Source organism: Myotis davidii, unplaced genomic scaffold, assembly GCF_000327345.1.
Source record: "Myotis davidii unplaced genomic scaffold, ASM32734v1 scaffold1324, whole genome shotgun sequence".
NCBI classification, from domain to species: domain Eukaryota; kingdom Metazoa; phylum Chordata; class Mammalia; order Chiroptera; family Vespertilionidae; genus Myotis; species Myotis davidii.
Genome location: NW_006295055.1, coordinates 223576 through 248799, shown reverse-complemented (window position 1 = coordinate 248799; position 25224 = coordinate 223576). Strand labels below are relative to the sequence as shown.

General features: G+C 38.4%; 1 protein-coding gene across 1 annotated transcript in view; it reads left to right on the top strand.

Moving 5' to 3' along the window:
- TLL1 (tolloid like 1) overlaps positions 1 to 25224 on the top strand; it is a 185106-nt gene that overhangs the window by 1117 nt on the left and 158765 nt on the right. The window lies entirely within an intron of this gene.

The following is a 25224-nucleotide window of genomic DNA, read 5'->3' as shown; positions in this document are numbered from 1 at the left end:
CGCCCCGGGACGCCCGCGCTCCCGAACCCTGGCTCTGCCGAACTGAGGTTGGGGTGCCCCGGCATCCGTGTGGACTGGGACTGACCGCGGAAGGAAGGTTACAGGGGTGATGGGGGCCGGCTGGACAGGGAGAGTTGTTTGGAAGCTGAAGGCGTGTTCGTTCCCATCCCGAGAGGCGGAGGAAGGGAGTGGGCCGAGAACCACAGGCATCTCTGCCTCTCCGGGTGGTGTGCGGGGTTCCTCGGTCGGTGACTGCGAGTGCGTTCCTTCCGTGGCTAGGTAAACCTTATTCCGCCTCCCTTGGGCCTGAAGGAAGGAGAGTTACACGCCAGGAAAACTGATGGAAATTCCCTTGTTAATGTCTACCTCTGCTAGCACGTGGTTCTGACCAGGAGGATGTGTGTGCGTGCTGCGTCCGCGTTATCAGATCTTTCCTGGTGAACTCTTGCTGCAGGTACTTAATCAAAACTCCAAGTAGCTTAGGAGAAACTTGTCAGCCCGGGAGACACACACACACACACACACACACACACACACACACACACAACCTGATTTAATTCATTTTGGCTTATACATGTTCTCCTCTCACCTTTAACACTCAGTGTATCCCACTAAAAGTTTGTTGGGCCTTCCCTGGTCATTTGGAGGAGAGGATGTGCTTCTGCCAGAGGTGACTGGTGGCTGAGCAACCAGAATTCAGTGCAACTCCTAAACTTACTTTTTATCGAGAAATTTGTTTTGGATAATATCTACAACCGGGTGAAAATTGTGCACTTTATTGTTTTAGGTAAGGTGGAAATGAAATCTCTTATTTCTAAAGATTGTCTAGGATAATTTTTTACTCTGTTGTGTGAAAGATTCAACCAGCTATCAACCTGAGTTGAACAGGGCTCGACTGGCCCAATTCCAGGAAAATAAGTATAGTTTTGTACACAAAGTAAAAGTGTCTGCCTTTTAAACATCATTAGTTTCAAATGTGATTATATGTTAAGCAGTGTCAAAAATTAGCTAATGCATTTTCAGCAGTTATGTCATTCCAAGCTTATCTTATGTTAGAAATTGTCCAGAAGATTTTGTGACCACAAGTGGTTTCTTTTCTATTTATGTTTTCAATTTTTAAATTTCAGTAGTTGCACCATACAGCTTGAAGCACCTCAAGTATAAATGTTTATTTTCCTCAGCAAATAAGACCTAGAGTAAGGAAAAATAACCTTTAACAGCATTTATTTTTATTTTTCTTTTAACACAGGTTTATTTTGAACATAACTGTTGAAGTTAAAACAACAATAAAAACAACCTGGAATGGATTATTACTGTAATCTTATTTCTTCCCTGTCTTTGAGTATCAGAAGCATACTTGTGTGGGTAGTGAGAGTGAAATAAGAGTGGCCCAAGTGGAAGGCTGAGAAGTTTGCCCAAAATCTGAGATCACTTTTTAAAGTATCAACCCCGCTTTTTAATTTAGTGAAATGAAAGGCTTTAAATTTACCATCTTGGCTAAAGAATGGCAAAATCTTTGTGCCTCCCTTTTGGCACTGTATAAGACAAAAGTTGTAATGACAGAAAAAATAATATAGTACATTGACATCCCAAACAAGAGTCGAAAAGAAAGGTCACTAAAGTGAGATGAGGACAGCCATGTGAAAGATGGCCACTCAAGAGCAGAAAGGACTGTGCTCTCCAGACTCCAGGTAACCGTTGATCTGCCCTTTTCAAAATTTTGGAGTGGAGGGCCTGGCCCTGGAATAAAGTATTCTTTTTGAACTTTTCTAACAGGGATCCTAATATTCTTTAAACTACACAGTGGCTTGATGTCAAATAGCTTTATGGCTTCAGAGCACTTTTGCGTGCATTATTTCAGCTGAACACTACAGCTCTGTATGGTAGCATTTGTTCATCTTCCCATTACACAGATTGGAAAACAAATGCTTGGTGAAGTAAATGTGTTTGCTAAGATTACCCATAACTTCATTGTAAGTCTCCTGGCGGCAAAGTCTGGCTGTATGAAATGGTTACTGCAGTCTTAGCTTTGGAAGCCTTCCTTGAAATGCAAATAATAGAAATACACCCAGGTTTACCTGGAGTCCAGACTAAAAAAATGCAGTTATTTTATAACTGATATAAGTGGAATGGCTACGAAAATAGTTTCATCTTTTCCAAACCCAATTAGAATATAAAGTCCTTGCTCTAGCTGGTTTGGCTCAGTGAATAGAGCGTTGGCCTGCAAACTGAAAGGTCACAGGTTCGACTCTGGCCAAGGGCACATGACCTGGTTGCGGCTGGATCCCCAGTAGAGGGCATGCCGGAGACAGCCCATCAGTGACTCTCATCATTGATGTTTCTATCTCCCTCTCACTTCCCTTTTGAAACCAATAAAAATATATATTTAAAAAAAGAATATATAAAGTTTTTGAGGACAAAGGTCATACCTGATTTTTAATGTTTATCACAGGATGGGTTACTGTTAAGTGTGTAGTTTGTTCTCAATACCTATAGATTATTGATATTGATCCTCACCCCTTATCTACAAACTTTTGTTCTAACCAAATTCAGATGCTACCCAAGGAGGAATATTCATAATGATAACTTGTGCCATACTTAATATATTTGTGAAACAGTATATTTGTGAAACTTAATATATTTGTGAAACAATCACAACTCTGACTTCAAATTCATGAAACTGTAGATCAAAAAAGAAGCCTTGTATTAATTTAATTGAATGTTGATTTCAAAAGGCATTTTTGGGATACATGAAAGTAAGTAGTTAATGCAGCACAGCTCCAGATATATTTATACAGCCAAATCCATTAGAGTGGAAGATGGGCAATTAATGTCCACATAAATAGACACAACGATGCAGATAATTCATAGGAATGTCTGACTGCCTTTCTTCAGTGCAGTACATGGTCACCTGAATTTGCAATCAGATTTCTCTTACTCTCTCCAGGTCAGAAGCGTCCTGAGGGACACTGGGACGCTGATACTGCAGGAAGTCCTTCCAGAACAGAGACTGAGGTGTCCTGTTTCACTGTTGAACTATTCCAATAGGTGTAGATCTGAGTGTTAATATGTGAAGAGCCTGGGCAAATTCAGTCTGTAAATCAATCTCTCAGATTTGTCTAGAGATTACCTGGAAAAGCAGAGGCCTGATCAAACCAGTCGGTGTTCTCCCTCCCTTCCTCCTTACATCCTCTCCTTCTCCCTCCGTCCTCCCTCCTTCCCCCTCCTTTTCTTTCTCCCTTTCTCTTTTTGTACTTCAGGTATATCAGGAAAGCTCGGGCAATTGAAAATATAATATCAAATAAAGGAGATTGATGAAAGTAGTATTTTGAATGATGGGTGGAAGCCGATTAGACAGATGAGGTAAATATTTGTCCAGAAGGATAACCTTATCCTCTTACGCAAGTGTGAGCACTCTGAAAAAAAGACTTTCTACCTAGAATCTTCTGAGTCAATGATTCTTTCTTGAAAAAAATCCAAGCATGATTAAAGGCCAGTGATTTGCAAGGTTACATTTGCCTTAGAGTCGCATATGCAAGCCTGTTTATATAGAAATAGATTTTTGGCATCCTAAAGGTATCTCCTTTCTACTTTGCTTTATAACCAGTGCCCTGGTTTCCTAGTATACTAATTCTTGGGATAGTTTCCATAAGTTTTTAATTGCTCCATAAGATTTTATCAGTCTTTCAGTCCTCGATGTCGTACTTTCTAGCTTCATTGGCAGCCTCATAGGTGTGGTATTTTAGAATTGATGTTCAACACCATGTCTACTTTCTTCCATCCTTTTATTAAATACCCAAACATAGCGTTCTTGTTTGGCACCACTCTAGGTTGCCAAACCCTCATGTTAAAAATGCATTCCCTCGAGCCGCTTCTCTTAGCCAGTCACTTCTGTTTTCGTTTTCATTTCTCAGATCTTGAATTTTTTTTTTTCTCCTCCTGCGTCAGGGGCCAATTCGGAAGCGGCCAAAATACAGTTTTTGCGAGAGGGATGGCTAAGGCATTATATTTACATATTTGTATTCTGTTCTTCATTTGCAGTAGTAATTCTTTAGCCTTTGTCATGAGGGCCCACATCCATTTTTGGCCAACAAATGGCAGTTCCTGTTATTAGCTATGAATAAGGTTATTCTTTCTTAAATATATTCCCTTAGACTGATAATTCCGTGAATTATTACATGAACTACCTAAGAGAAGGGATTCCAGGTAAGGGATTCCCACCCCTTCTCTGTTTAGGCTTCCTTAGTCCACACTGAAACAGTTAAGAGTGTGTACGAACCTAGGGAAGGCCTTTTGAAAAAGTCAATATGTGATTCCACGGCGTTTCCTCTGGCCCTCATGATGGCTCACTTTTCTACAAAAGTCTAATATATGCCATTGCAGGGTGTCTTCTACGGAAACCATATTGTTATCCTCCGGTGTATATGTATGAGTCTTATTTTTGTACAGCTTAAGCAAATTTCCCTGATTTAAAATTTAGGCTACCTTGGTTTCCACCATATTCTTTGAAACCTTAAGAATATTAGTCACCTCAATAGTCCATTAGGCCTCGCAATCACTGAGATTAGTGGAAAGAAGTAGGCTCTTAAATTTTTCTAGAACTCAGGTAGAAAGTATTAATTGCTAGTGATTTACCATCATTATTTTTTTTTCTTTTTAGAATTTTACCTATGATTTCTAGCAGTACCTTAGACCCATCTTTTAGAATATTTAAACCCAGTTCCTTCCCTAAGGTTTTCTAAGAATGCTTAAAAAAGATAGAAGCAAATAATCCATTTAAGCTGTGGCCTTGCACATCCTGCTGGGGCCATCTGGTGTCTGGGGAGGTGGGGGGAGGGGCACTGCTGCTCCCCTGAACTGTAGGAAAACCCCCTGCAGCATCTTGAGACCCCAGCTAGGCCTGGCCTAGGCCAGGGCTCAGGTGCCTGGCAAGATTCCTGGGGATGTAGGATTTCCTCTACCGGGAAAATTTTTGAGGCCTCTTGCAGTTCTTTCACATTCCAAGACCTGGAACTAATCGTGGCTTTATATTTCCTAAATTAAGGCATGGAGGGTCCTCTCCCCTACCCTGCACACAGTAGAATGATTTAGAAATGTGGTTAGTGGTGTACTTCCTCTAGTTATCTATTAAGTAATACTATTTGGGAAGAAAATTTTTAAAGAATTGTATAGCCTCAAAGCTATGGAATGATGTCTACAGAATGTGTTCTTCCCCAGAAAGTGGGAGGAGGGCACCCCTTGCTTATTTATGTCTTTCCATTGTCAGCACTGAAAATGGGATCTTGGTTATTAGACTTTGAGACACTCCGGGCTGGCTAATGGAATGCTTGTTTTGTCAGCTCCTTACAAAATGTGTTCTAATCCTGTCAAGCTCGTCTGAAGAGCTCAACTATATATTTGTATTAAGAAGTATTGTAAATGAGATGTTAATTGAAATCCAGAAAGTGAACTGAGAAGACGTTTGTCTGATTTTGCTCTTCTCCTGCAATTTACCTGTATGGTTTAAGGCTAAATATTTGCTATAGACCATATGGGAAACGAACCAACTTCCTCAAATGATAACAGTTCTAAAAAGTTCAACCCATACATTAAGTAGGTCAGAAGTGCTTCCAAGATATATGATTTTTCCCCAACAAAATCTAATTTTATGTATTAGTATCCTACTCAAAGCATTTACTTCAGTGTTTAACAAAGACATTTCAACAGTTTTTAATATGCTGCACTGTTTTACAAATTACAGGAATCTTTACAGGGATGGAGACACAAACTGCATATTTCTGTCAGCATTTGATACTGTCTGTGTTGAGATTGCACTGAATTGGTGTGGTGGGGGAGGCAGAGGTGGAGGGGTGGGAGGGTGGAATAGTTTCTTCATTCCTTACATTGCTTATCCATGTTAACCTGTCAGCACCTGGGTTGTGTACCACAGGGGCACCTCGAATGGCCCCTGGCCTGGTTGCTAATATCAACGTCTTTCGAGCTTGCTTCTTTGGCCGTGAGTGGACTTGACGTGTTTATTAGGACAAACTCCGTTCTCGTGCAGCATTGGGAACCGCCTTGGCATCAGGTCAGTGGGGCGACCGTGCTGGAAGGGAGGAGCTCTGTTTCTCTGCTTTGATCCTTTGGAGCACAAGCGCCTAGTAGTTGAGGGTTGACGGCATTTTTTGTTTGTACTCACGTTATTGTGTTATGAAGTATGCCTCATCTCGTGGAAGGTACATCTTTAAAATACCCAGGAAGACCCTCATGGGTAACTAAAAAACACCCAAATGGAGAACTTTTAAGAGAATACATTTTGGACCTCATATACCTCACATATCTAAGATTTGCCTTCACGACTCATGTCAAAATAACTTTAGTTCATAGTTTTACATTAAACATATTCAATGGGCTCCTAGCTTCACCATATTCCATCCAGTTAACATTATTCTTACCCCTTTTGGACAAAAGGGGACACTGGGCCTCAAAAATGTCCTTGGCTGGCGGTCATCATAGTCGGGAAGTGGCGAGAACATGAATGGAGGTTCTGTGTTCCAGAGGCCATGCTTTCTTTGAAGCCTCTACGCTGGCTCTCCGGCCAGCACAAGTGTATAAAGCCTGGCGGTGGAAGTGATGGTCTTTGTGCAGTGGGCATCCATCCACTGTGATTTTCTGTACTGAGAATACATCTCGCCTTCAACATCCTTACATTTTATAAGCCACGTACTATTTTGTCAGAGTGGGGAGACCTCCCATTGAAATGCCTCAGTTAGGTATGAGACTAATGGAAATGCTAAATAGCATTGGGGAGACACTGCTGTGGGTTGCCCCAAGTATATAAATTGTGACAGCAGGCTTTCCATGTCGATGAAGGCAGGCGTTGAATTGAATTTGAGTGGAATTCAGTCATTAGTGTTCCTTCTTGGCACAGGTTCTAGCATTTTGTGTGGTACATGTTAAATTGCTTCACACTTTCAATTTGCTCTCTGAGTCGGCAGTGAATTCATGATTATAAGTCCGTGGAGTGTGAAGAATATCCTTTCAAATGCAGGCAATTCAGGAAAGTGGTTTACAGTGTATATTATGTACGTAAATGACGTGTGAATGCCTTTGAGAAAATAAATACGCTGTGAGAAGGTACATAAATAACTTGAGCCTTTTCAATCCCAACTTGTGTAAAAGCCCTAAGATCCAAAGCTTGAAAGCTTTAAGTGATCATAAGGTTAACTAAACTTCTTGGAATCCAGTCTAGTTTCCTAAGACTAGGAAATCTGGCACATTCAAAATACATACTACATGTAATATTTATTATATTATCATTTCTTTGAAGAAAACATATTTTTAGCAAAATATCAGGTTTTCTGGGAGGAAGAGTTCCTGCTTATAGTTGTTCTCTAACAAATGGGTAAGAACAAAATCTGGTAAAACAGGCTTCCCTTTTCTGTCTCCTTCTTTTTGAAACCTAAGGATAAGGGAAACTTTTTCTTTTACATATATTTTTTAGTCCCAGGAGAAGAAATAGTATCTATCTGAACCTGGATGGAGTGTAGACTGCAGGCAGTCATTCGGGGAGAAATAATTGGGATTTGCCATCTGGAATGGGTAACGGAAGTAATGACCTAAATCTGGGGCCTTCTGTTGCCTTATGTTTCTGTAGGGGAAAGAGATTTGTGAACCAGTGCCCAAGAGTTAAAATACCGAAGGAAGATAACGATTATAGAGTACACCTCCCTAGTGTCCCAGGGTTCAGATGTTTGCAGTAAGAACAGATCTCTAGTGTATATAATGGAGCTCAGAGTTGGGATGCAGCTTCATGCACAAAAGTGTAGGCTGCTTAAATGAGTATTTGATACTGTATCTTATTTCTATATTGAATTGCACCTGTTGCTTTAAGATAACTTGCCTTATGTGGCTCAGTGATGGAATTAGATTTTGAATATGAAACTCTGGATATCATGTCTTGCTATTGTTGCCATGATGTTACTTCTTTTTTACTTTTAGGGGGCACTAGTACATTTTTGAAAACTGGGGTTGGCTTCAAAAATTATATTTTAAGATTTCAGGGAGGCAGAATAGTGCATCTGTTAAAAACTTGGTCTTTGGAGTTTGATGGACATAGGTTCTAATTTTGGACCTACCATATAGTAACTGTGAGGCTTTTAGCACGATATTTAACCCTTTTACACTTCAGTTTTCTGATCTATAAAATGGAGATGGTGTTATGATGCTCATATTATTTGAAGAATTAAATGGATGTACAGTAACAATCACTTTGTCTGGAACACAGTAGTAAACACTGTGTAATTTTTATTCATAGTAGCATAAATATCTAGGAGGTGGAAGATTATTCTTGAATTTCAACATTATTTGTGGGAAGATGATCTTTATAAAAAACATTTGTGGGATAAAGTACATTTTTCTTGCCACCATATGTGCATATCTCAAGTCCTGTAAATATTGCATTTGAGAGGTTAAACCCCCAAATAGACATTTTTGTTTGGAAAGATATCAGAGGTAACAATATAAACATGTCTATGTGTTGTTTTCTTGGCTGCTTGCTCAAATGCTTAACATACTAAAAACATACTGACAATTTTCAATTCACATGAACTAATGTGTGAATAGAATCTTGGCCATCTAGTCTTCCAGTAATTTCTGGTTCAGATTTTATTTGCCATCTGGATTTACTTGAAGAGCTTACATACTCACAATCCTAAGTTTACGCAGAGTTAAATTTAAGCACGTGGCTATAAGCTGGAAATATTCATAAATTCATTAAAGCTTTATTGAACACTTCCTGGAACTGAAACATGGATTTATCTTTGGGTTTAAAAGATATGAAATATGATACAGTGTCTGACCTGGTGTATCCTTAATGTTACCATTTGCAGGTAGATGATAGTTTATGTATAAATAGTTACTTATATTCAAATCACATAATTGTATGCTAAATTATTCCAATTTAGTATTTGAAAATGGATACTATTACATATGATTATCAGAATATATATTCTTACAAATATTTCCTGGAATTTGCTTTATTTATGGTATACAGTAGTCTCCTCTTACCTGTGGAGGATATATTCCAAGACCCCAAGTGGAGGCCTGAAACTAGATAGTACCAAACCCTATATATTCTGTTTTTTTTTCTATTCATACATATCTATGGTAAAGTTTAATTGGTAAATTAGACAATTTCATGGATAAAAGATTTGTGCTTACTGTAGGTCTTAGCAACCCCAGCATATAATTTTCTTTTTTATTTAATCAAAAACTTTTAACTTTTCACTTAATGGAAGCAATTTATGGCTTCTGTTTGGCTTATCCAAATTGCCAGCCTCACTACAATTGAACTTTGGGGGCATTATAAAGTAAAATAAGTGTTTCTTAAACACAAGCATTGCTATACTGTTGATGTGATAACCAAGAAGGCTATTAAATGACTAACAGGCGAAGAGCTGTGAAGAGTTACAGAATTTTATGAAAGTGGTAAATAGTCTAATGCAGACAGAACAAAGGTATGAAGGGTTTGTGCTTTGGCAAGAAATGAGTCTGGAAGATGCAATGTACCGGATCTTTAGTTATCTGCTAAGGGGAGTGAACTTGAAAATTTACTGTAAATTTTCAGTAAATCATTGGCTTGATTACAGCCACATTGTATAGATGGGAGGGGTTGTAAAGGATGGGCTCCTGTAGTTGGTATTGGAAATGAAGAGCAAGTGAAGCGGGGAGACAACTTGTTAGAGTTGTAGTAGAGGTCAGTGTTGATGAGTGCTTGCATTTAGAAGGAATCAGTAGTTACAGAAAAGAGGATTGGATTTAAGAAACTAGTCACCAACTGCTCGGCCTTGAGGTGAAAGGTCAAGAGAGTAGAAAAAAAGGAGGAGTCAAAGATGATGTCTTCAAAGCTGCATACTTGAGTGATTAGAGACAGTGATACAGGTGAGTAAGGTGAGAAACAAAGAATAAAAAGACAGGTTTGTGTTTTGTAAAGTAAATAAAGTTGGTTTTGAGATCCTTGGGGTTATATATAATTCTTAATGTTTGTTTTCTCAGGTCCCCTCATGTTGTTCTTCAGGAGTATACTGGTTATATTTAGACTTTTGTGTTCTATATTAAGTTTGAAATCAATTTGTCAGATCCCACTGTTTATGTTTAGATTGGAATTGGACTGGTTCTATAAGTTAATTTTGAGAGAATTATTATTATTTATAATAATAAAAGTGTAATATGCTAATTAGACCAGACATCCTTCCAGACAACCTTCCAGATGAAGTGGGGCTGAGAGGGATGCCTGGGTCCTGGGTTCCAGAGGGAAGTTGGTGCCGGTAGCTGGGTGAAGGAAGGCCTACTCTTGTACAAATTTCGTGCATCGGGCCTCTAGTTTTAATATATTTTTATTGATTTCAGATAGGAAGGAGAGGGATAGAGAGATAGAAACATCAATGATGAGAGAGAATCATTGATCAGCTGCCTCCTGCATGCCCCCTGCTAGGGATCAGGCCTGCAACCCAGGCATGTGCCCTTGGCTGGAATGGAACCTGGGATCCTTCAGTCCGCAGGCCGACACTCTATCCACTGAGCCAAACCAGCTAGGGCAAGAATTATTTTTATGATATTGAACCTTCTAAGTTATGAATGTTGTATATAACTGCATTTGCTTAGCCTTTCCTTAGTGTTATTTATTGAATTTTTAATATTTTTATCTGTAAAGTTTTTTTCTGATATTTGATAGGTTTATTCATTTATTTTCTATATTTTCATAATATGAATGTATACTTTTAAAAAAAGTTTTCTGTTGCTGTTGTGTTGAAATGTATTTTATTTAAAAATATATATTTATGTTGATTTCAGAAAGGAAGGGAGGAGAGAGATAAAAACATCAATGTTAAGAGATAATCATTGATTGGCTGCCTCTCGCACCCCCCCTCCTCCCGCTCTCAGGGATCAAGCGACAACCCAAACATGTGCCCTGACCAAGAATTGAACCTTGACCTCTTGGTTCATAGGTTGATGCTTAACCACTGAGCCACAGCACTGGGCTGTATTTGATTTTTGATATACTTTTTATCTAGCATCCTTACGGTGTCTCATTAGCTTTTATAATTTATCTGTATAGTCTTCATGTAGGCAGTCAAGTAATCTGAAATAAATGTACTTTTGTTTCTTCCTTTACCATCCTTATGCTTTTAATTTAATTTTCCTTGCCTAACTGTGCTGAGAGTCCTCCAGTGTTGCACGGAAGTGATGACTGAGGGCTAGCTTACTCTGTTTCCAGTTGTTAAGAGAATGCTTTTGATTTATTACTTACCAGTTATGCTATTTGATGTTTTCTATTAAAAACTAGATTTTTTTTATCAGATTAGGAATTCAGCATTCACTGAGATGATATAATTATCTTTATTTCCCCTTTTAATGTGGTGAATTAAAATAATTGATTTAATAATATTAACTCACTTTGCATTCCTGAGATGAACCCAATTCGAGCATGATCTATTCTAAGCATACCTTGGAGATAGTATGGGTTTAGTGCCAGATCACGGCAAGAAAGCAGATATTGCAATAAAGTGAGCCACAATTTTTTTTTTGGTTTCCCAGTGCATACAGAAGTTATGTTTACACTATACTGTACTCTTTTAAATGGGCAATAGCATTATGTATAAAAACAACAATGTATATACCTTAATTAAAAGTACTTTATTGCTTAAAAAATGCTAACTATCAATTGAACCTTCAGCAAGTTGTCATCTTTTTGCTGGTGGAGGATCTTGCCTCAATATTGATGAAAACATGATATCTGTGAAGCACAATCAAACGAGGTATGGCTGATTTCTTTTTACATCCTTGGATTCAGTGTGTTAACATTTAGTTTGGAATTTTTGTTTTTGTGTTTCTTCGTTAAATTGGCCTGAAGCTCTTCTTTTACTGTCCTTGTTAGTTTTTGGTGTCAAGATTATGGTAGCCCCACCCATGCTCTGGAATAATTTGTGGAAGATTGGAGTTATTTGTTCCTTTAATGAAAGGATGTTTCTTTGCTTCTATTGGGTGTACTAACAGTTCATGACAAGTTTAAACTAAATTCCCTGCTTGATATGCTGGGCCACCACGCTAAGGTAAATTTGGGATGCCAACTTGTTTGGGGATGATTTTCGCTTATGAGACTTCAGAGGGTATTTGCTTTTCTTCCCCTACTTAGTTTTAAGTTTCAAGGAAATCAGTTCTTGTGCTGTTAGCTGGGTGGTATAAATTTAATTTTTTTCTTCCTTATGGAGTCCCAGATTGGGAGTCTTGGGTTATCCTACTAGACTTTCCAGCGTGGGTGGGCCTTGGGCAGTATATTCCATCCTCTGTGCCGTGCTTGACAACAAAAGCTAATAGTCATATGTCAACCAAGCTTGGAAGTGCCCTCTGTTGAAAGTTGGCTCTAGTCTCCTGCTTATCTTTCTGGATCCCGTCCTTCACTTGACCATGAAAATGTTTTTCATTCATCTTGTCATAAGTTCAGGGAGATTCTAAGATATATTTTATTGCCGAAACCGGTTTGGCTCAGTGGATAGAGCGTCGACCTGCGGACTGAAAGATCCCAGGTTCTATTCCGGTCAAGGGCATGTACCTGGGTTGCGGGCACATCCCCAGTAGGATATGTGCAGGAGGCAGCTGATCGATGTTTCTCTCCCATCGATGTTTCTAACTCTCTATCTCTCTCCCTTCCTCTCTGTAAAAAATCAATAAAAATAAAAATATATATATTTTATTTAGCATTTTTAGTTATGCAGAAAGGTCAGCCCCAGTACTTAGTCTGCCATGTTGGCAGAAGTGACATTCTCTAGAGAGGACTTTGAATGTTCAAAAGTTCTTGAAAATGTTAGACATTATTGGGCACTTCCTTCTAGAGTTTAAAAATTATGGCAATTAAATTGCGTTATTTAAAACTCACTTATCATTATCTATAAAATGTAACCATAAAGCCTTCTATGAGAATATACCATATAACTAATTTTGTTAACATGGGACTTTCATAGTGATTCAGCTACCCTTGGTTTTAGCTGATTTTGAGGATATTCATTCAGCCCTGGTATGCACAAGACCTCTGGAAATTTCATGCATTATTCGGGAAAACCTCATTTTAAATGTAAACGTTTTTATGCCCATTGCTTGAAAGGATTCAGTTCATATTTCATGGGGGAAGAACATACATGTGTAACCCAAACCAGCCAATGTGATTGCAGGGAAGAGGCAGCTTGAAGAAAGCAGGACAAGTTGCCCGCATGACCAGTGCTGCCTGTGGGCAGCTGGGGTTACTCTTTAACCTTGTAGAAAGAGCTATTTTTAGTTTCCCCTAAACTTTCCAGTCAGGTAGATCGAGCATGTTTTCTGCATCTCTTGCTACTGAATGCATTGGCTTTTATTGATTTGGAAAACATAGAGAAACAGCTCACCATCGTTTGATCTCTTCAATCCTTAAGAAACCATTAATAAGGTTTTTCTTGTTTTAAAGTTAATATAAGAGGCATTGCTTTAACCTATTCTCACATGATTATTTAAACTTTTAATAATACAACTTTAACCTCAATTGACATTTACACTCATTCAAAATGTCCTGTATAACCTTTGAGGCCCAGGTACACAGGGCCTCAAAGGAAGCCTTGTGCGTTAATTTGTAGAAATGTAGCTCTGAATGTACTTTTAGAATGTACTCCAAACTCCTCATATTAGAGGTGTTAGAGTGCTACTCTGAAGTCCCAATCAATCCAAAATCATGCTTAGCCTATCTTGGAGCAGGCGATGCAACTACGTGAAATTGGGGATGGTGATTTGTTAATATGAACAGAAGTGAACTCAAAAGGTCACTCAGTGCCCCACAGTGTGTCATTCACTGATTTGTTATGGCTTCCTGGAAATATGTCATTAATGATTTCTTTGAATTAAGCAGGGCTCTCTTTCTCTGCCTCTTTTCTTCTAAAATATAAATGCTCTATGCTGGGTCAACATTAAGTTATCAACATGAAAATCATTAACGTGAAAGGTCAGGCTCATTTCATAACTGTACGAGGCAGATAGAAAGTAAGAAGGTGGAGAAAGCAGCTCTTAGGATAACTCCAGCCTACTTTACACTTCGCTGTCGGGCAGCTCATGGTCTGGGTTTCCCAGTGACTCTCTTGTCCTTTAAACTTTTGCATTCTTTATATTGTTGCCTCTGCATTATTCTTAGTGATTCTTAGCCTTGTTCTGGGTTGTGGTTATAAAGATTTTTCTTCTCTATATAAGTTATTCTGACCTAATTTTAGGAGCTATTTCTCTCAACTCTATTCCTTCTCATAGCTCCAAATTGTGCTTGCCGTTTTGCGTCAACAGTGAGCATGTAAGCTGGTACTGAGCTTTTGAGTGGGATTATCACTTGATAGTTTTACAGACTTGCACAGACTGATAATTTTTAAACTGCTTTCGTAAGGTTTTCTATATGGGTGAGTGTTCACTACTTAAAATTTTCTCTAAACTGAATGATCATATTTGCTGATATGGGATTAGATAAGATCTTAATAAATTCAAGCTGTGTGAGCTGCTTCTGGCCAGGATGGAGTAACAGGGACCAGGTTTATCATTGTGACTGAAGCGATTAACAAAATAAAGAAAATATATGGAACAATATTTCCCAAGACATTGGGCATCAGACAAGGACACCAGTGTTTGGGAGAGAGGGAATCAATGGATTTAGCCCTATGATTACCTTAGAACAGGGTAGGAGAATCCAGGCAGAGACCAGAAGTCTCCCTGTGTTGAGGAGACGGAGCTGTGAATCCAAGGCAGCTGGAGTTTTCAGGGCAAAGTGCCAGAGAGGAGAGAGCAGCACAGATAAAAAATCCTGGAGCACTGCAGAGAGTTCTTACATTTATTCTGCAAAATGTCCAAACCGAATATTCAGCTGATAGCTGATTAGTGTGTTCATGTAAAAAGGCTGCCCAAGGCTCAGGAAATACCCACCCAAAGAGATGAAAGGGGAAAATCCGTGGCTCTCACACAGAGCAAGTATAGTATTCTGTGCTCATCAAACAGAGTGAAAAAAACCTCATGTTTATTGGACATCAGGTAGAAAACTGAGAAGAATTTTTCCACAATATTTGGGAAAACTTTGCTCTAGACTAAATACTACTCTGGTCCTACCTAACAAAGCTTGAAAAACAGACTACCGAGGATCCAAGTAATTTAACTGCTCCTCAGAACAAAAGTAAAGATTATGTATAGGAATATAAACATATCCAGCAACTAACATGTTAAAATTCAACCAGTATTGCATCTGGCATCCAATCAGTACTGCAGCATCATTTTAAGAGGCAAAAATATTGGAAACAATTGGACTGTCTATCCTGGGAAAATGGTGACCAAAATATGTTATATTCTTAGTAGAGAATGTAATAAAGATATTGAAGAGAATTAACTAAGCATATATCTGTTCATCTAGAGATATATTTATGGTGTAATAAATGAAAAAAAAGTTTCCCAAAACAACTATGAAAAAGTATGTATTTGTGTATATATTATATACGTATAAGAAATAGAGAAAAATAGAAAAAAGATATGGAAGGATACATACAGGCTGTTAGTATTTATTACTTGAGGAAATGGACTTGGAGTAGGATGTGCTATATAATTTTTTCTTTTATATAATTGTATTGTTTTACTTGTAAAATAAGCATAGATAACCTTGCAAGTTTTCAAAATTTAAAATATTTAAGAGGAATAACAATAACAAAGACTATATGGGGACATTAAAGATTTTTATAATATAAAATAATATCAGAGAAATATTAATTTGATGATATACTTTGATTACAACTGCAAAATTGAGATGTACACATGGATAAGGGTCAGTGAGAAATTCAGAGTGATAGATGTATGTATAGTTACCCCCCTTTTTATATCTAAATGTTTGTGAGCAAAAATGATAGTTCTACTATGAAAAAGTATGTAAAATATAGATGGATGTGGACAAATGTAGATGAGAAAATGTAAAAATGTATAAGTGAAAGGTATTAGAATGTCATCTTATGAATCATTTTTATTTTCAATTTCCTCAAAGTTTAGGAAATGCTATCTATACTAATAAAAGGGTAATATGCTAATTAGACTGGGTCGACCTGACATCTTCCGGACGTCCAACTTCCTTCCGGACAGTTAGGGGGTGACCAGGCCAGCAGGGGGGCAGTTAGAGAGTGACCAGGCTGGAAGGGGGCAGTTAGGGGGTGGCCAGGCCAGCAGGAGGGAAGTTAGGGGGCAATGAGACTGGCAAGCAGAGGCAGTATCAGGCAGGCAGATAGAGTGGTTAGGGGTGATCAGGCAGGCAGGCAGGTGAATGGTTAGAAGCCAGTGGCCCCAGATTGCAAGAGGGATGTCCAACTGCTGAAGGGATGGGGCCTAAACCGGCAGTTGGACATTCCCCAAGGGGTCCCAGATTAGAGAGTGTGCTGAGGAACGCCCCCCCTTCTGTGCATAAATTTCGTGCACCGGGCCTCTAGTATTTATAATAATAGTCTTGCAAAGAACCACAAACACATGATTCACAAAGAGGACAAAAATCAGCCAAATAAAAGTTTCTCAGAAGTTGGACACATGATAGAACTACTAGACAAAGACATCAAAATAATTATAATGGCAGTAGTGGCCCAGTGCACGAAATTTATGCAAGGGTAGGGTCCCTAGTCCAGGCCGGCAATCAGGGCCGATTGGGGCCTTCCGGCTGCTGGCAGGGGCCTCCTTTCCCTAGCTGCCAGCTGGGGCCTTCCTTCATTCTGCTCCACCCCCTGGTGGTCAGCGCACGTCATAGTGAGCAATTGAACTCCTGGTCTCCTGGTCGAACTCCTGAGGGGACACTTTGCATATTAGCCTTTTATATAGATAGATTTCATATGTTCAAGAAGCTGGAAAAAAAACTTAAGCTGATATATGGAGACATGAAGGATATAAAAAAGATCCAAATCAAGTTTTTAGAGATAATTAGCCAGTATCTGAGATTAAAAATACACTGGATGGTATTACCAACAGGTTATACACTGCAGAAGAAAAGATTAGTAAACTTGAACCCAATACAAGAAACTGCAAAATGGAACACAAAGAGAAAAAGACTTTAAAAGCAAGAACAGAGAATCAGTGAGCTGTGGGACTACATCAATATGCAAGGAATTCGAGTTCCTGAAAAGAAGAGATAAAGGGAGGTGGAATGTGGTGTGGTGGAACTATTTGAAGAAATCATGGTTGAAAATGTCTAAATCTGATGAAAACAATTACTCAGTAGATGCAATAATATCAACAAATTCCAAATGCAAAAAAGGACATGAAGAAAACTGCACTGTGTCACATCATATTGCTTAAATCCAGTGATAATGAGAAAATATTAAAGAAGTCCGAGAAAAGAATACATTACAGAAATACATACTAAGGAATTATATATGGTGGTGCAAATATGAGCATGTCAGCAGATTTCTCTTTTTAAGTAATGCAAACTAGTGGACAGTAGAGCAATGCCTTCAAAGTACTGAAAGAAAAACATTGCCAACTTAGAATTTTTTACACTGTGAAAGTATCTTTCAAAAATGAAGGTAAAATACTTTTGGGAGGTAAAGAACATGCAGAAGCAGAAAGAATTTATCACTATCCAGTTTACCCTACAAGAAATGTTAAGAGAAGTCCTTTAAGTAAATGGCAGATGACAATAGATGAAACTCCGAATCTACTCAAAGGAATCAGGAATGAAGAGCATAGGAAATGATAACCACATTGGTCAACAAAGACTTTTTTTCATTGTTTAAATACCTTTCATTGTTTAAAATTTTTCTTCTGCTCTGTCTTTTATGTCTCATTTCACAAAGGATTTGGTGTCCTAAACACTCCCTCTTTATTGTGACTTTCCATACTTCCCCTCCCTGTTGTCTTCCTGTTTACTGGTATACTCTGCATCCCTGCCTCCTTGGACTTAAAAACACACACACCTACTTTTATAAAGTTGATTTTTGGTTAAAATTAGTATCAAATATAACAACATTAAAGAGGGTGTATAATAATTAAGAGTGATACATATTGGACATAATTTATTTAGGATTAGCAGCTGAAGTAAAGAGATAGTACTCAAGTGTTGTTAAGACAACAGTTATGATTCTTAATCCTATTTCTAAAAGCATCATCAGTCACTTTTCTGATTCATTACCCACACTCTCACCAATGAGAAACCCCAGTGAAGCGTATACCCTCGCTGTATTATAGGAATGACTCTGCTTCTCTATTTTTAGAATAATACTGCTACAGCACATCTCTAGGATAGGAGCAGTATTCTAAACATTATACTGTATAGTTCAGGAGTCAGCAAATTGCTGACTTGTTTTTTCATGCCCATTCTTTTATACATCGTCTATGACTGTGTTCATGCTACAATGACAGAGTTGAGTACGTGCAATCACTAGAGTTAGTATGGACCTCTTGCAAACCTAAATTATTTACTTTCTGGCCCCTTTAGGAAATATTTTCTGACCCCGATAGTTAATTAAAATTAATAATAGCAAATATAACATTAACTGTGTGCCAAGTTGTTTTACTATATTAAGTAAAACTATTAATTCTAATACTCATAAAAGCCATATGAAGTAAATACTGTTAAAATACCACTTTAACTGAGGAAACTGAGAGTGGTTAGGTAATTTGTCCTAAGTCACAAAGCTAGTAAGTGGTAGGGCCAGGATTTGAACAAAGGTGGCTTGACTCCAAAGTCTGGACTTTTAACAGCTGTCTCACACTGCTGCTCCAATTGAAAGAAATAAAGGAAGTAAAGAATTGAAAAGTAAAGAATTCCAGCACATAGAATACATGGTGAATTTGTGGATATCCAACTAATTTAAGTGAAGAGCAGGGAATTATTTAAATTACAAGAAAGAAGATAAGGTATATTTAATTAGTTTTTGATTAATTAGTGCAGTTTCTTCAGGCTTATCCATGAAAGAATGATTGTGTGACTAGTCAATTAAAAAAATTAGTTTTATTCACCCTTAGTAAATTCTTTAATTAGGCCTACATCTCAGTTTTGTAATTTTATAGAATAGGAGACTCAGACTTCTTTTGTCAGCTTTACTATTTCTCTATTTTATCTTTTTTGTTTTTATTCAGTGTCATATCCATGTAACTGTTCCACTGAGGAATCAAAATCATTTCCAAAATTTTAGTTTTACAACTTTGAGTTTTCCTTAAACCTGTTTTACATTTTCTGCATCACTGTGATAGAGAAATCAGTAAGCATTTATTTCAGTAATTGTTTGCAACTGAAACATGTGGAACAAAACAGGCTCAAGAGATTCTGACAGCTTGCTTATTTTTCTTAAGACTATTTACATTTGGGTTTTTGACACAGTGGTCTCAAAAAAGTTTAAAAATTGCAGACATACAATTTGAAAACTTTCTTCTTATGGAAAATATACTTGTGACCAGTGTTTAGCATGAGCTAATATTTAACAATGTGTCAGAATGATGCTTTTGTAAAAGACCATTATCATACTACAGCTCTATCCATTTTTGGACTCCAGCCATGATGTCCTTTCCCTGGTAGGGCCGTGATAGAGGTTTCTGTCATGTGGGAAGCATGAGTTTTGTTCATTACGAGATGTTAAAGCAATTTTTGTTCATTGCGTCCAAACAGCCACCTCAGTAACAGCAGTGTGAGCATTTTCTTTTATGAGGCACCTGTGGAATATGTGAGGAATTAAAGGGAATATCTTGGAGAGAGTGTCTCGTCCTGCAAAGAGAGAACTCTATGGTCAGGAGCAATAGAATGAGAATATAGGTGATTGTAGTCACAATGCAGAGCGAGGGCAGTTTCGCAGAGGACACATTATAAACTGGTGGTAAGCTAAACAGCATTACGATATTGAAATACATGTTCAGGACAATAATATCAGTTGATGCGAAATAGGATGAATCTTTGCAACAAACAATGTTATAGTTGTAGCATGGATTTTCTTGGGGGAGAAATGGTATTAATGGCAAGTTCATTTTCAATGCCTGCTACAGTCCCTGCTGGCAAAAGTTTTACTAAATCCCTTGAGTGATATATTTTGTAAGCAGGAACCAATCAGAGACCAAAACAGAGAAAAGTAATTGATGTTAAGGAAAAGACTATAAGATTTAGAATACAAACTGTGTCATAGTCTACGAGGACACGAGGAATGATGGTGTGGTCCATGAAAAGGCACAAGACTAAGAATCAGGACATTTGGATACAAGTCCAGGCTGTTTAACTTTCGGAAAGCCTTGAATCCAATTTCTCAGGGTTTAGTGTGTTGCCGAGATCATACCTTTCATATAGGAAAGGATTTGTAAGCACATTAAAAAGGTCTGGGAGGACACATATATCGAAGAGTTACTCCTGGGGAGCAGAGTGGGCTTGTAGGGGCAACAAAGGGAGGTTTTTACTTTCCTCTTTAGTACTGTTTGATTTCTTTCTAATGAACAAGTGTTACTTCCTTTAGTTTCATCCAAAAAGAAAAGTGAGTAAAAACAAAGACAAAATTTAATTAAGCAATTTCTAGACATTGATCAAAGATGTCGTTTATATGCATTTGATCTTAACCTTATTCCCTCCAATAAAATTAGGGAGTTTGGTCAGAGTCCCTAAAACCAATTCCAAATCTAGCATCCTATGATCCTATGGAGAGCCACATGTTTTAAAATATGGGCACTTCCCTCATCTGTAATAATAAAAAGGTAATATTCTAATTATACTGCACGTTTTCCGGATGTCATTCCAGATGTCCTTTCTGATGAAGCTGGGTCAGGGAAGCCAGCCGGGGTCCCGGGTCCCAGGTCCCGGGTGCCTGTGGGCAGCCCAAGGGAAGCCAGCCTGAGTCCCGGGTGCTGGAGGGAAGCTGGTGCCGCCAGCCAGGGAAGAAAGGCCTACTCTTACACAAATTTCCATGCATCGGGCCTCTAGTTACTATATAAGAAGGGATCTTTGAACGAATGTGTTCAAGAAAATCAGGTAACTGAAATCCCCTGGTATACTGTAATGCTGAAATTGTAATTTGGATCAGTACTAAGTAATTCAGTAAAATAATACATTATTTCACATAATTACACCAAACACTTGACTGTTAATATTACCCATCATCCAATTTTACATAGAAGGACATGAGGGCTTATCAAGATTAGCTAAAGTAGCTATGATCACATAGCTGCTAAATGGTTAAACCCAAGTCTGGGTCCTCAGCCTGAAATCTTTTTAATTCTTATTGTTAAAAGTATTACATATGTCCCCTTTATCCCCCATTGTCCTCTCCCAGCCTGCCCCCACTCCCCAGCCCAGGCCTTCACCCCCCCCATATTGTCTGTGTCCATTAGTTATGCTTATATGTATACAAGTTATTTAGTTGATCTCTTCCCCCATTCCCCCCCTCTTCCCCATTCTCCCATCCTTCCCTCTGAGGTTTGACGGCCTGTTCAATGCTTCCATATCTCTGGATCTATTTTTGTTCATCAGTTTATGTTGTTCATTATATTCCACAAATGAGTGAGATCATGTGATACTTACCTTTCTCTGACTGGCTTATTTCACTTAGCATAATGTTCTCCAGGTCCATCCATGCTGTTGCAAATGGTAATTCTTTTTTTCTTTTTTACTTACTAAATACATCTGATCTCTCAAATCTTTTGGGGTGTAAACTTCTGTGATATGGGGAAGTAATGATTTATTTTTGTTTACAAAGTGAGAAAACCAGAGTATGTTTGATTTTCATCAAGTGCTTAATTTCTAAACCCCACTTTCTTTTCAAGTTAATTTTTCAATATAACTAAGTTAACAGCTTCCACCTCCTTTCTGTGTGCCTCACATGATTTACTCTGTCTCCCTATTCTTCCGTCATAAAATGAATTACCCACATTTTAATGTTTCTGAAACACAAATATCTCTCAATTTATAGGTCTGTTTAATGTGGCAATATTTCTTTTTTTCTACAGTAAAATTAAAGTCAAAGATGTTCTTAAAAACCATTTTGTATTTGAATCCAGAAAGTAAGACAATAGACATTCTTTTTGCTGCACTGTTGCCATCGTTAATAGTCTATGGCAGTGGTTCTCAACCTGTGGATTGCGACTCCTTTGGGGGCCGAACGACCCTTTCACAGGAGTCGCCTAAGACCATCGGAAAACTCATATATAATTACATATTGTTTTTGTGATTAATCACTATGCTTTAATTATGTTCAGTTTGTAACAATGAAAATACATCCTGCATATCAGATATTTACATTACGATTCATGACAGTAGCAAAATTACAGTTATGAAGTAGCAATGAAAATAATTTTATGGTTGGAGATCACCGCAACATGAGGAACTGTATTAAAGGGCCGCGGCATTCACAAGGTTGAGAACCACTGGTCTAGGGGCTGATGCATGGTTTCCTGTCTATCTTCCTGGTCTTAACACACAGTCTGTTCATATCTTCAGTTTGAGTCTCCGATTTCCATTTCTCTCTGAGTTGTCAGCCAGGGAGCCCTCCTAGATTGGACTTCCTCCTCCGTTGCCTCCTAATTCTCATTCCAAAACTTGCTGTGGTTTGTCTTCTGTTCTGGTTTCCTAATCAGTTTCTGTGACCCATGTGGATACCTCTCCAACCTGTCAGAATATCAGCATCACCTAGAGAAAAATGTTAAACTTGGGATTCTATAGTTCAGCTCAGAAGTGCAAAACCAGTTGCTGGAACTGGGACCTGGAAACCTATGTTGGTAAGAGTGCTTTCATGCAGAACCAGACTGGGAATCCTGGTCCATGTGATATGTTGACCTGAAGCCGGTGCCCATGTGGGTTTTCTCCTAGTTCAGTGGTCTGGGTTCTTCACTAGGGTTTGGGAGTTAGGGAATTGGATATCATTCTGTCACGGCACTTTGATTAGAAACTTAAGTATTGAGAATTTCCATAAGAAGGCATTCTAATCTCTAAGAACATGTGTCTGCTTATACTTATAGTTGTGTAAGCACATCACAGTAAATTGCATTTAGAATAATATTCCCAATAGAGGTATTCATTTTACCGTATAACTAACAAGAGCCTTTAGTGCTGAGTTCTTTTCTTTTCCCTTCTCTAATCAAATATAAAACACTTTATGCATTGGAGTTTCAAGCAAATATTTTTTAGAAATCATGATCAGCATACCACATGACTGTGAAGTAATCACATGTTTATTCAAGACAGTTTTTCAAATAAGAGGGTTCGGCCAATTTCCCAGTGGATATATTTTGTATTTGAATAACAAGTCAAGATCATTGATTTTTTTTCAATCCCCTTTAGTACTCGTGAGTTTGTTATGTTTAAAATATTCAATGAGAATGAAGTTATTTATATTAAATAACATAGTGAATATTTAATCAATATCTACAAAATGCTAGGGATCTTATTAGAGGCTAGAGAGGAACATGGTTTATGTCCTCGTGTTGCTGACTATTCTCTTTTTATTGTGTGAAAAGGAGCCTTTTCAGAGCCAAGTGTTCGTGTTTGGCACCTCATGCTATTTTTCTCCCTGAGACAGCACACATAGATTACTTTTTGAGCTATGGCTTAATTACAAAGAACTGTATAAAGCAAATAAAATGATATATAATTTATTCAGGGCAAAGCTGATCCTGCTTAGGTATGAAAGTCAAGTTGAAAATATGTTAATACTGTGTTCCAAAATGGAATCCCGTATTATTGAGCCTTCCTCCTGCATCTTACCCCTAATTTGCAGTTGTGCAAAATAACAGTTGTCTCCTAGGAGCCATTTAAACTGAGGTACTCTGTGAAACACTTATAGTGCAGTTTATAATTATTTATAGCATACACTAGGGAAGTTCCAAAACTCTAAGAAGTCAATGCGATTAATCTCTATAATCCTCTCATTCTTTACCTTCTTTAGTTGCCTTTAGCACCAACAAGAAATGTTTAAACTCTTTTCAGGAATGTTTATTTGTTTATAGTCATGACCCTCATTAGATAGTGTTTTCTGCTTAGCTTTCATCTTTTACCATGTATAAAATGCTCATAGGGTTTGTTTTTCTTTTGCTACCCCCGAGAACAACAGGCTCTACTAAAAAAGTTATATTCATGGGGATTTGGAGAAGTCTTGAACTTACTCGTGTTACTTTTCCTAGATTTTTTTCCCCTAAATGGACATTTGTAACTTTTGGAGTCTGTGGAACGCACTCTGTACTGCTCTCCAAACCCATAGAATACTCTGACTTCAGGCATGGTGTCTGAAGGTTTGCTGTTCAAGCGAGTTCAGTGTCACCCGAGAGACAGGGAGGGACGCACCGGGGTAACAAGCCTGGGCAATGACAATGTCCTCAGGAAGAACACTCACAGTCTGAGATTCTTGTAGGTCGTCTTTGCAGGCTGTTGGGTTAGCCTGCCTCATTTTCACAGATGCCGGCAGAAACCCTTGTTTTAGAGAAAAGGAGTATGAACCTCAGGTTTGTGTGAGTTCTTCCTGCGGGTGCCATGATGGCATGAGCCGGGTGGATGGTGCTGATGCAAAGGAGTCGTGTCCCGGCTGGAGTTCCTGAGCTTAGGGAACGCTCTCCTAATGGACTGGAGCAAACTTGTCCAGACTTTGCCCCGGAGAGATGTTTACTGCTCAGCAAACAAGTTTGCCCGCTGCCCTGTCTGCCTATAGGCTAGTCGTCATACAAAAACCGTTGACCTGATAGTCGAGATCTAGAACAAAGGGTGTCAGTACTTCTGCTCACAAGATGTGCTCCCAGGAGACCCTTGGAGAATTGTCTCCTAATAGTCCTGAGCAGTGGGTATGCTCATGGGTTAAACTGTTCCTACCAGAATTCTTTTACCCTGTCTACCAGTTCTGGTGTACTGGAGTATATCTTTTAATATATTCATCATAGGCAATACTGATGATTTATAGTCCAGATCAAACACAAGTGATTAGACATACAGAAGAGTGGAGCAGCAGGCCATCATAGATCAGGCCCTATTCTGTACTATATGGCAAATGATAGTGGCCTTTTGGGGTTCTAGGAAACATCTACACTAATAAAAGAGAAACATGGTAATTGGCGTATGACCGGTACCCTTTTCATTGGCTAATCAGCGAGATATGCAAATTAACTGTCAGCCAAGATGGCGGCCGGCAGCCAGGCAGCTTGAAACTAACATGAGGCTTCCTTGCCTCAACGTTCCCCGCCTGCGGCTGCAGGCCTCTGAGCCTGCAGTTTGAAACATTTTAA